This window comes from Pavona decussata, unplaced genomic scaffold (assembly GCF_977016875.1).
Source record: "Pavona decussata unplaced genomic scaffold, jaPavDecu1.1 SCAFFOLD_300, whole genome shotgun sequence".
Lineage (NCBI taxonomy): Eukaryota > Metazoa > Cnidaria > Anthozoa > Scleractinia > Agariciidae > Pavona > Pavona decussata.
Genome location: NW_028145697.1, coordinates 5,407,501 through 5,420,000, shown reverse-complemented (window position 1 = coordinate 5,420,000; position 12,500 = coordinate 5,407,501). Strand labels below are relative to the sequence as shown.

Here is a 12,500-nt window from a genome sequence, read left to right as displayed (position 1 = left end):
TCTCTTCTTGACATTCAACAAAGATAAATGCATGCCCTACAGCCAATGTGGACTGTAGGTATAAACTGAGTTATTTTTTTTCGTTAAACAGAAATTGACACACAGGTTTGGAAGGGTGTATTCGTGCATGTGTGATATTTCATACCAGTAATTACGTTTAAGTATGGCGTGCCGGCTGACATTGTTTTTCAGTCACTTGCGAAGGTACAGTATTAAACAACACGAACAGAGAGTTCTTTTTTTTTTTAACTGACCCGCTTCTGAGTGATCATTACTTGGAAGCCACTGAAAAAGGTTAGACTGGCTATTTGAAAAGCATTCCACTAAACAAACTTGATTTATCTAAAAATCTTCGCTTTGACCGACTCTATGTCTAACTTTCTTACCTCATTTGACAAGCGTGTGTTTTCTAAACATGATTCCAGTGTCCTGTGAACGTTTTATTTTTATCAAAACCGCCTATTTGCCAGCAAATAAAGGTCTTTATTCTAGTTGTTGTAAATGGCAATTTCGCAGCACAAGTTGGTTTCTGGGCATTATATTATTTAAAATACGTCGACAGGTATTGATGTGACGCAGGTAACGCAATAGCGAGTATCAGTTTGGCACTATTAATTTTTAAAGGTTAAGATTCGACAATTATTTGTTGAAATCAGATAATTAAAGGTTGTTTTGACTCCTTTGATATGGAGTGTTTCGGTCAAATAGTCTCTTCATAAAACTTTCCTAATCAGATTTCGTTGCAGATAGATTATACAAGCCGAGCAATTTTTTCACAAAACTTTACCAAAATCTCGAAAATTTGAACTAGAGAAGGGTCCTCGGCTTATAGCCGAGTGTTTTTCCAAACAAAATTTTTCCGAAACAGCAAATTCATGGGAAACATAGATTTATTTGTCTATAAGCCGAGATAGTACTGCATACAGAAATATATGAAAAAACAAATTGAAGTTGGTCATTGACTTTTATATATGTGGTGGCTCCTAAAGGAGCCGTTTGTTAAAGAGCTTTCAACTGACCAACAGTTTACTCGCCATCGCTCTCGCCTTCACTTTCCGTGTCGAACTCGTTGTCTTCTTCATCGTCGTCGATTTCCTGCACCTCTTCAGTGTACACGACGTCGTCCTCAGTTCCATCTAAAGAGTTGGAGATTCCACAGGTCTTGAAGGACTTAGTAACCATCTCCGCCGGAATCTCTCGCCATGCTTCATGCACCCATCGAAGTACAAGATTTCACGATGGTGCCTTCTTCTTTCCAGCCGGAGTATACTCGAACGGGCCGCTGATCATCCAGGCCAAGTACTTTCTTCGGACATTGTCCTTGAACGGCTTGTTCAAACACTTGTCTAACGGCTGCAAAACAGGGGTCAGGCCTCCAGGGATAACTGCTACATCAATTTTCCGCCGGTTGAGGTCTTCTTTCACTTCATCGGTCAAGTGAGCTCGGAATGAGTCCCACACTAACAGCGACTGTTCATTACGAGGGGTGCGCGGCAAACACTGGCGAATCCACTCCTTCACACCTGACTCATCCATCCACCCTTTCTTGTGGAAAGAAACACGGAGGGAATCTGGAACGACGAGATCTCTCGGAAACCGGACACCTTTGAAGATGACCTTGGGTGGAAGTTTTGTTCCATCCGCAGCGACGGCAAGTGTGACAGTGAAGCTCCGCTTTTCTGCTCCGCAGGTTTTTATGGGAACCGTTCGGCTGCCGGTGAACTCCAGCGAACGCGTTGATGGAAGTTCGAAGCGCATCGGTGTCTTATCCATGTTGTAGATTCTGGATAAAGGATACCCAGCTCGTTGCCTGGCTGCTATGATGAAGCGGTGAAACTGCACAATTTTCTCCTCCATGTCTTCTGGCAGTCGCTGGGCTAGGGTTGTCTTCGCACGCAAGCTCACCGAGTGTTGTCGTTTCCAGTTCTGATACCAACCAAGGGAAGCTTTGAATGCGGGATCAGTTGAAAATTCTTTTGCCTTCAGGCGTAGCATCAATCCACTCACAGCAAAACCTATGAAAATAAATGAAAAACCATGTAAATGAATAAAATTCAAGCGACTCGAGAGTTTGTTTACTTTGAGCTGACAAGCATTGTTAATTTGTTATGACGATTAGCAAATCCGACCAATGGGAAGTGTCAATTCCCACGCTTTGAAAAACAAACTCACGTGCGTTCATCCTTGTGAACGTGCCTGTCGTTCTTTATCAATTCTTCATTTAACGCTCCTTTTGAAACAATTTCAAAACAAATCAGCGTCAAACATTTACTCACCTTGATCTCTTTGCTCGGTGAACCACTCCAATATCTGCTGGTCTAGCTCAGGATACTTTGGGGTAAAGCGACCCATAGTTGTACGTTTCGCCGACATCTTCAGCTCACCGTTGAAGAGTTTGGCCTGATCTCTGCGCCAACGACGGACCATGGACTCACTAAGTCCATACTCTCGAGCAATCTCGGAGTTGTTCTCGACTGCTTCCGCTTCTGCAACAACTTTAAGCTTGAAAGCCATATTGTACGATGAACGGCGTGCTTTCGGCATGATGACGGCAAGCGATTGATTATTGGCTTCGGTAAGCAGTTGGTAGTTTGTGACGATAAAAATCAGTCTGGTGGCATTCGTTTTTAAGTTTTCTGCTTTATAGTGCAGTTAGAATCAATTAAAAAGCTTTTCATTGTTTTTAAAAGGTGTGATTTTATTCTAAACAATAACTTTCAACATGTTTCCTGAGAGGAAAGGTTTCTTGAACGAACGCTCAAGTAACTTTTTGTTTAGAAACCTTGGTCTCGGCTTATAGCCGATATTTTTTCGATTTTTTTCTGTAAGCTTTTGCCCACTATCATGTCTCACAAGTTTAGGGTCTCGGCTTATAGCCAAGCTCGGCTTGTAGATGAATAAATACGGTATTATGCAAATTTCCTACTAGAATTTGGCGAATATTTTCTTTCCCGATGGCGTGCATTTTTTTTGTCCATACCTTTTTTATCACGTTATTGAACAAGAAAGCGAAACAGGCAAATGCAATATGAGATAAAATGACCATTTGAAGATGGCCTGGGTCAATGTTTTCACCGCGTCGCCAAAACAGCTTTTTCTCAACAGTTGCGAATTATGTAAATTGGTTAACGAAGCCTTGCTAACTTTGGCTTTTGTCAGCGCGTGCATTGATTGCCCAGATTTTTTATTTCATATTATCAAAGACGAAGACCCAAACTTTATCACAATGTTCCTCTCGAGTCGATACCTGACATACCAAGATGCATTTTAAACCTTCAATCTTACTCAATTTTCACCTCATCGCGAAGTCCTCAAAATGTCAATTTTTCAAAGAGCTATAAACCCTCCAAAGTTCTACGAAAGTTTGCATAGGTCCCATTGATAGACAGTAGGTGAGTTATGCTCTTATTCAAAAACCAACCTCGTTTTGTAGCGTTGCGTACTGTTTCAACAAGAGCATATTGAACTCAGCTAATTTTGAGTAAGATTTTTGCATAATTGATGAGGCAAAACCCGTAATTTCGTTTTCTCCAAAATTCTCGAAAACTATAAATTTCCAGAACATTCAAACAATATTTTCGGAGATAGTTCCCCAAAAGTAAACTTCAGGCAAATTATCAGGAGTTTCGATTTTTCAACCTTGGCTAGCGATTCTCGAAAGTTACAGTCAGGCACTCTTAACATTGTACATCACTTGACATATATGTACAGTGCACTTTCTGTCAGGTATTGTATGGCTCTTAGAGTTTGTATAAGACCAACACACCAAAATATTATTTTCTTATTTTGGCATCATCTCTCTTTTTATATAGGAACATGTTTTATTTGTCAGGCTGAATTTGTTCTTATATATATATATGGTGCATAATTGGCCAATTTTCAGCCTGATGGGCTTAATCCATGTGTTCTTATTTGCCGGTTTTAACTGTATATGTCACCGAAGATTGTACAGAGTCTGATCATAGAGAGCTGTCCTTGATAACTGGTTGAATTGTTAATACTAGCAAGTCAAATTTAATGTAAGTTTCATATTACTCAAAATTGGTAGCCCTTTTTAAACTAAATTATCACTGTAAGAAACTTTGCCTTGCTGTTATTGTTTGTTGCAGTGTATTGTGGTAACAGTCCCAGGGAGGGAGTACCTGAAATTTTCATGACCCAAAAAAATACCTAGCATCAGAATTTTATACTAAAAAAATACCATGCATTAACCCTGGCACTCGTACTAATTGCAACAAAAATGCCACTCTGAGATTTAAAACCCCCCAAAATACGCTTATTTTTTTAACCCCCCCCCCCCCCCCAATAAAAAATACTGGGAGTCCAAATCTTTGGACCCAAACCCCCCGTCTCCCTGTTATGAAAATTTTGAGTATCCCTTCCCCCTGGGGTAACAGTTTGAGCCTGAAAATGAAACTAATCGACTGGAAAAAGACTACTGTTGACCGTTGTATACAATAATTAAGTGTGCAACCCTGTACATGACAACTGATTATATTTTGTTGAAAAATAAGTGTCCTCTGAACTGATAAAGGCTTCCAGATACTGTGAGGTTAAACAATATTTTCTTTTCATTTTATTCAGACCTTCACCAATGTTTTTAACAACCACCTAAATGTTTTGGGAATGAATAATTTGCAGAGGCCCTCATGTACATTGGAGAAAATTAAAAAAAACCTTAAATTAGATATTAATTTATTTAAAATGGAACATGTTCTAGTGAAGAAAAATTAATGACAATGTACGTCCCAAGATGCATTGTAAATACATTGTAAGGTACTTGGCTCATATCATTATCAACAACCGGCCTTAATCAAATAAATTATCTTTTGCTTGTTGAGACATCAACAACTGCCACTTCGTTTCTTCCATCCTCATCATTCTTTCTTCTAATTGAAGTTTTCTTTCTTCCATGGTCATCTTTCTTTCTTTCATTTTCATGAGATAGATAGATAGATAGATAGATAGATAGATAGCTTTATTAAAAATCCATTGCAGCCCAGAGGCTGGATTACGGACTGTACAATATATAATGCTAAACACGCGATAAGATAAAAAAAAACTATTATAAATAAATAAATAACAGTATAAGTGAAAATATAAAACAAAGGAACAAAGATACTACGTCGTAAAATATAAAAAATAGCCGCGGATATACGATAAAAACGTTAGAAAATAGCCGAGTTATGCATGATAAAACTATTCTTAAATCTATTTGTTCTACAAATAGGTACGTTAAAAGCGCGCTTTCTCCTTAAAGCTACGGTACTAAGATTACCTGGCAGCAAAAGGCCATGTAATTTGGGGAGGCTGTTGTCCTTAATCTCATTGAATAGTCTCTCCGTCAGCCATTGGCGCCGTTGATGGAGGGTGGTAATGTTGCACTCTTTAAGAGCCTCTTGGTAGCCTTAGTCTGGGAAAATAATTTTAAGTGCACGGCGCTGAATTTTCTCTAGCTCGTCAGAGAGATACTTAGGCAGACCATTGTGGAAAACTTGGCAAGCATATTCAGACACGGGCCGGATACACGTAGTATAGAAACAAAGTGGCTGCGCAGGATCTCCTTTTGCACGCTTAAGTTGCCTTAACAGATAAAGCCTAGAGGCTCCTTTTTTGATAACATTCTCTATGTGAGGGTTCCACTTTAGATTGTTTGAAATTGTGAGACCAAGAAGTTTTACGCTAGTTACAACCTCTATTGGTTTGTTGTTAATAGTAACTGCTTCGAAGGGATCTACAAACTTTGAGAAACTTATCTGCAACTCTTTACACTTGTTTTCATTCAATTGGAACATATCTATTTCGGCTTGCCTAACTAGGTCGTCTACAGCAGCTTGTATTCCACTTGGTTGGCCCTTGTGGACTGTCTTGGCCATCGATGTATCATCGACGTACTTCTAAAGATTGACGCCATTGACATTGATGTCGTTTATCATGACCACGAAAAGCCAGGGCCCCAGTTTGGTCCCCTGCGGTACACCAGCCCTGACAGGACCCCAATCCGAGTAGCAATCGTGGGCGAGTTTTACTCGTTGCTTCCTGTCAGTAAGAAAATCTGCAATCCAGTCCAGCACCCAAGGTGGGAGCTCATAATCCATAAGCTTAGCCATGAGAATGGTTTTGGTCTATAAGATCGAAAGCTTTCCTAAAGTCGAAGAGCACCACGCGCACTTTAGAACCGTTGGTGTCGGTATCCTTTTACCAGTTGTGGAGCATGCTGATTAGGGCATGTACAGTGCTGGAGTTTGGGACAGTCCCGTATTGGTTCTGGTCAATCTTCGCAAGGACGGCAGGCTTGATGTAGCCGTCAACAACAAACTCTTCCCCAACTTTAGAAAGAATTGGGGTCAAAGAAATGGGTCTCAGGTGTTTGTTCACATCCCTAACAGGTGAAGTCTTCGGGAGGGGTGTAATGTCCGCTTTCTTCCACGAAGTTGGAAGGCGACGCTCCAAAAAGGAAATATTCAAAATGTCTGCCACTGGTGCAGCCAATAAGTCAGCGTTTTCTTTTAATACCCACGAGGGGATTCCATCAGGTCCGGATGCTTTGTTCGTATTAAGCACCGATAGTTTCTTAAAGACTGAAAACTCAGATATAGGACAGGGAGCATCCTGTTGGCATGTATACGCGTGCGCGTCAGGCGTGGCTGAGGAGTGAAGGCAGTCATTGGTGACAAAAACGCGTTGTTAATAACATTGGCCAAATGTTTAAGATCTTTCCCTTCATCGGCAAGATGTTGAAGGTCTGCGATGGGGCTCGCGCGCTCGACCTTAGAAAAACCACTTAGCTGTTTGATTTCCTTCCACCACTGGGCAGGTTTACAAGCCTTGAGATCTTTGACTTTGGCATCATAGTACTTTGCTCGACACGCTTTCCGATCTCTGTTCACTTTATTCCGCAGCTGGTTGTACTTAACCAGATTGTTGTTGGCCAGTGCCTTTTGCCGCCGGCGAATAAGGCGTTTAATAGAGTTATTCATCCATGGCGCCTCGTTCGCTGATATCGATTTTACTTTCAGGGGCATGATTGCGTCCATTCCGGAAATGATAGCTTCTTCCATCAACTGTGCTTTCTCATCACAGGTATCTTTGTTCTTTACAAGGTCGGCGATGTTGACTTTTTCCAAGTATGAACTCAGAGCGACCCTGTAACTTTCCCGCTGGTCTCTTGTAATGATAGATCGTTTTGATGGTTGTGATTTACAGCGAGACAAGGGCTGGAGTTCAACAGATGCGTGATCTGACAGACCGAAGGCTGGGCGTTTTATTGGCTCCTCGTAAAATTCTTTGATGTTGGTCAAAACGAGATCTAGAGTCTGATTTCCTCGAGTATGGAACTTGACAATTTGTTTCAGCTTAAAAGCGTTCCTAAAACTCAGAGTATCGAGCCTGTTAAAATCCCCCATGATCAAAACTCCACAGTTTGAAAACCGCGATTCAATTGTAGACATTGAGTCGTGGAGATAGAGCAAGATCTCAGAGTCAGAAACGCCCTTGTCTGTCTGTGGATGGTAAACATTGGCAATAATTATACAAGATAATCCCCTAGGGAGGCGTGAAGGTCGAAAATGAAGCCAAATTGCTTCAATTTTGTCATCGTGTAGATCTTCTAGAATGGTATACTTCAGCCCTTTCTTGATGTAGGTACAAACGCCTCCGTGTATAACGTCTATCCTGTCTCTTCTCACTAAGTTATACCCAGGAATACAGACGACATTGTCGTGAATGTGGTCGCGCAACCAGGTCTCTGTTATGCAGGCAATGTCCAAATTTGCATTTGTAATAACATCAGAAACTTCATCCATTTTGGGGGCCAAAGACATTACGTTCGACAAAAAAACAGACGGAACATAGACTTTCCTCGCTCCTTGTTGTTTTTGTTGTGATGGAGAAATGGTCACACAATTAGCTATGCTGTTTTCATGTTTCATAGTCAGGTAATTGAGCATCTGAGATGCACCAGTGCGACCTTTCTTTGATTTCTTTGAACACCCTGAAATTATTTAATGGTAAAAAACATAATTATTAATAATATAATTATTTTGTTAATAATATATATGTCATATTGTGCAGTCAAGTAAGTTTAAAGATAAATTCAAAATAAATATTTCATGTGTTACAAACAATTCATTGTAATATTTGTTAACTAATACCTGGAGAAAACAGTTCGTCATCTTCTTCCACTTCATCTGGCTGACTGCCAGCATCAGTCTTCAAATTTTCTGCAACCACAGTAATGGGTCAACAAAGGGATGATAGCGCAAACTAGTAATGATAATAAGCAACTTTTTCATGAGGGTTAACACTTGAAAGTAAGCCTTGATAAATGTGTGACCCTCTAACCATACACAAATATCATTTGCATGATGTTTATGTATGATCATGCATAGCAGAATCATTTTTTTTTACTTGTCATTGGAAAGCATGTTGTGTGTCCACAATGCTGAAATTTACTTTATTCAAGAAAATTATCTTCAAACCAGTTAATTTAAATCAAAATGCATTAGCACTGATTTGCACAGCAAGATAAATTATCGAGTCCACTTACTGGCATATGTTTACATTGCTGCTTGCCTCATTGCTTGCCTCATTGTCCATTTCTTCCTTTTATTCTGTTTTTCAGGACATAACTGGTTATGTCCTTCAATAATGATTTGAGTTGATCATATTCTTCCTCATTTCCAGATCTAGAATACACAAATACCAAAAGTAAATAAACTTGAGTTCACATTTATCTTGTTAAGATTTACCAAGCTTTTTTATGGTTTTACAGGGTATGGTTTTTAGAGATTTCAGTCTTAGACAGGGAATCAATTTCATCATTTTGTCTAAAACAGGGTATCTTTCCTTGTCATAAACAGGGTCAGGATCCCCCCTCCAATACATGTAGCCTTCCTGTCATTCTCTAATCCAATGATGATGATGATGATGATGATAATAATAATAATAATAATAATAATAATTATCATTATTATTATTATTATTATTTATGTATTTATTGCTCATTAGATAAAAATACATTTCTAATTTTACAGGATAATGAGATAAAAGTTACAGCTAAATTACAATAGAATAATATGATAAAGATGTGAAAACCACTAGTAATTATATCTCTTACACAACTCTATCATAAAAGATTGCATTAAAAAAAATAATCTTTTTACACAAATGTAGAATGCCGAGAATGAAAAGCAACGAGAGTCTTTTCATATCTGGGTGTAGAAAAAACGTTCAAATTTAACCAAAAGCTTAAAAACTTAAAGATAAATAGATTCTAAATAATTTGAAAATAAACAGACTAAAGTAAAATTAAGCTTCTACATGAACAGGTTGAATATATACACGAAATAAAACCACGAATGATTAGACAACCGGCATTATTTCATGTCATATTGCATGCTAGAACTCAACAGGGAGTTGTTATAATAAGATGCAGTTAGAAGAAGTTTTGCGCGGTTTTTCTGGGTTTTTGCATAAACAAACTTGGCATGAAGAACACCTACCCGCAAATTGTACGAGCAGACGTTTTTAAAACTTAGCTTACCTCTTCAAAGCCTTCCCCTCTTCTGCCTTGTGTTTCTTTATAAGAAGATCCCTCTGTCCCCGACATCCTCTTCCTTTCAGCTGGACATTATTACTGGCCTCCGTTGTGAATTAACGCGAGAGATGTTTTGCAATGTCTTCCCAATCCTCTGATTTAGAAGGACGCCTGTCAACAATTTCTTTGCACAAGGCGATGTCGTGCTCTACTATCGGCCAGCAGAATGGTGCCGTTGGTGCCACTTAATTGGTCTCTAATAATAAACAATAGAACATAGACAAAAATACTAGCCATTCTTAAAACTTGGAGACATATAAACGAACAACAACTCACAGTTTGAAGGAAGCTGGGAAGAGCTCGGAACACTTTTTTGCATCCATTTTTTTCTCGAAAATGTCGTTAGAAACAGTTAAAATCAGCATAAAGCAATTGTTCTACGTAAAGAATGAAATAAAATCGCTGTGCATTGAAGCAGTCGATTGCTTATATCTCACAACAACAGAAAAAAGTAAAAATCTTACTCACGTTTTTCATTTACGGGAAACCACTCCTCTTGACGTTGAAAACGGCGAAGAGCAAACGGCGGGAAGAACAGTCACATGGTCATGCTTGCCGTTTGCCGTAAACGTCATGTGTAACATGTCTAATGTGTGTTTATGGTGCATACAAGTATCCGTTATCATTCCATTAATTATTTTGTAGTCCTTGACTCGCTTATGGGAACTGTTATTTGAAAACTGAAACAGTTGGAACAACTGTTTGTAACCCCTTAGAGAGAGTGTAATCAAACTCTATATGTGGAAGTGCTTCCCAGAAAATGGATGAAACCTTTAATTCCCATTGTCAATCAAACCCATTTGTGTTTGGAAATTTTGCATCATCAAAATAGAGATACATGACAAGATGATGATAGCTAGTGCGCGCGATCAAGCATGGTGACGAGCAAACCCTGTTTGTAGCGGCTGTCCACATGGCTATGATAGTGCAGGAGAAGACCTGTGTTTGTCGGCTTAACGTAAACCTTTGTTTCAACACATGGTGCGCTATTTAGAAGCTGTAAGCCAAGGAAAGGGAGCTTCCCATTTTCCTCTACCTCCATAGTGAAACTTACGGCGCTATGGGCGTGATTCAAGTTATCCAGAAATGCTGTGGCTGTCGCCAGATCTGGCATCTTGACCAGAGTGTCATCTACGTCGCGGCGGTAAAAATCTGGGAGTTTTCCTTGACTTTTCAGGGACCCTTCAATAGAGCACATGAATACATTAGCCAAAAGGGGTCCAAGGGGAGACCCCATGGCTATTCCATCGGTCTGTTCGTAAAGGGCCCCATCGAACTGAAACAGCTGCCCCTTTGTAGCAACATGTAGAAGATCAATAAGATCAGTTCTGGTCAAGTTTAGGCCATAGGTGTCATTGAACCAGTTGTTCTCGAAAGCTTTGTGTGCCAGGATGTCAATTGTTTCGTCCAGGGGTACATTTGTGAAGAGCGATGAGACGTCATAAGAGACCAAGATTTCTTAACTCCACAAATTTCATTTGTGAAGGCAAAGATATCAGTGATGGTAATTTCGTTTACAGACAGAGGCTTAAGCTTAGCATCCAGCCATTTAGCAAGGGCATAGTTGTAGGTGCCCGTAGCAGATAATATAGGACGCATTGCTAATTTCTTCTTGTGGGTCTTGGGCAGCCCGTACAAATGAGCCAATCTTGATCCAGTAGGTCGTACGGAGTCAGCAATCGCCGATGGTAAAATTCTGCGCACTGTTGACTCTACCTGTTTTTCTTTCTCTAAGAGAGGATGATAATACTTGGGTGGTCTTCCTTTACTTTTTGGTCTCTCTATGGGGACGGCACAGAATTTGCTTGTGTCATTCACAGAGGCATCCGATAACAAACGCAGGTATTCATGCTTATCCATCACAACTACACCTGACCCTTTGTCTGGTTTGGTTATCACGATGTCATCGCGTCTCTTTAGCTCTTCAATGGCTACTAAGAGTGCCTTAGGGGGAAGCGGGCCTTTCTGTTCAATGTAGTTGAGAGCCACAGATCGAAGTGTAGTAGCAGCCAGTTCTTTCATTTTCTCATCGGAGAGACTGCGCTCAAGGCTCCAATAGGCTTTCTCAAAGGATGCTTTTACCTCTATTGGAGATACATATTGCGGTAAGGCAAAGTTCAAACCTACGACTGTGGCTCTCAACTACATTGAACGGAAAGGCCCGCGTGTTTACTAACCGTAAGCTTAATCAAGGTCTGAGCCTGCGTGAGCCCAAGCCCAACATTGTAACCCAGCAATGTGTTGTTTATTTATTCAAGTGTGACCTGTGTGATGCAGGTTATGTTGGGTATACAAAGGGCCACCTTCACACGCGCGTTGAGGGACACCGTCAAAAGGGGTCATCAATCTGCAAGCATTACTACAAAGAACAGAACACTGCCGTTCCGAACAATTTCTTAGCACGCTTCAATGTAATCAAGAAATGCATGAACAAATTTGACTGCCTTGTTAATGAAATGTTGTATATTCAAGAGCTTAAACCAACATTGAATGTGCAGTCCGATTCTCTTCGTGCTAAAGTATTTAAGTAATTAGCTTGCCGCTATGTTATGCAAATTCGCTTCAACTTAGCCTTTTTACAAACCGCTTTTTATCTTTAATTATGTAACCTTGATAATGGCGCAAGATGCACCGAAACGTGGGTTCCTATCAGTCATATTTCTTGTTTCATGTATTTCTAAATCATTTCTTTTAAGACTTATCAAAATAGAGCAAGTGGAATTGTTGAAGTGTACATAAAAACTTCATTGGTGGTTGGTAAGATTTTACATTGAAGGATAAGCATACACAGCCAGGCAGCAAATCCTATCCATTAATTAGCTAGCTTTCTTTTCCTTCCTTTCCCAAGCTAAAATGCTTTAACCTGCGGCGAAGTTCATAGTTATGCACATACTGGAACGAT

The 12,500-nt window shown here is 39.8% G+C and overlaps 3 pseudogenes; 1 reads left to right on the top strand and 2 right to left on the bottom strand.

Annotated features, from left to right (window-relative positions):
• The window catches only part of LOC146454801 (uncharacterized), a 34,790-nt pseudogene extending 23,170 nt beyond the window's left edge, over positions 1 to 11,620 (bottom strand).
• LOC146454802 (uncharacterized) lies at positions 4,726 to 10,173 on the bottom strand (annotated as a pseudogene).
• Positions 11,621 to 12,214: 594 nt separating the features above from the next.
• The window catches only part of LOC146454797 (uncharacterized), a 33,218-nt pseudogene continuing 32,932 nt past the window's right edge, over positions 12,215 to 12,500 (top strand).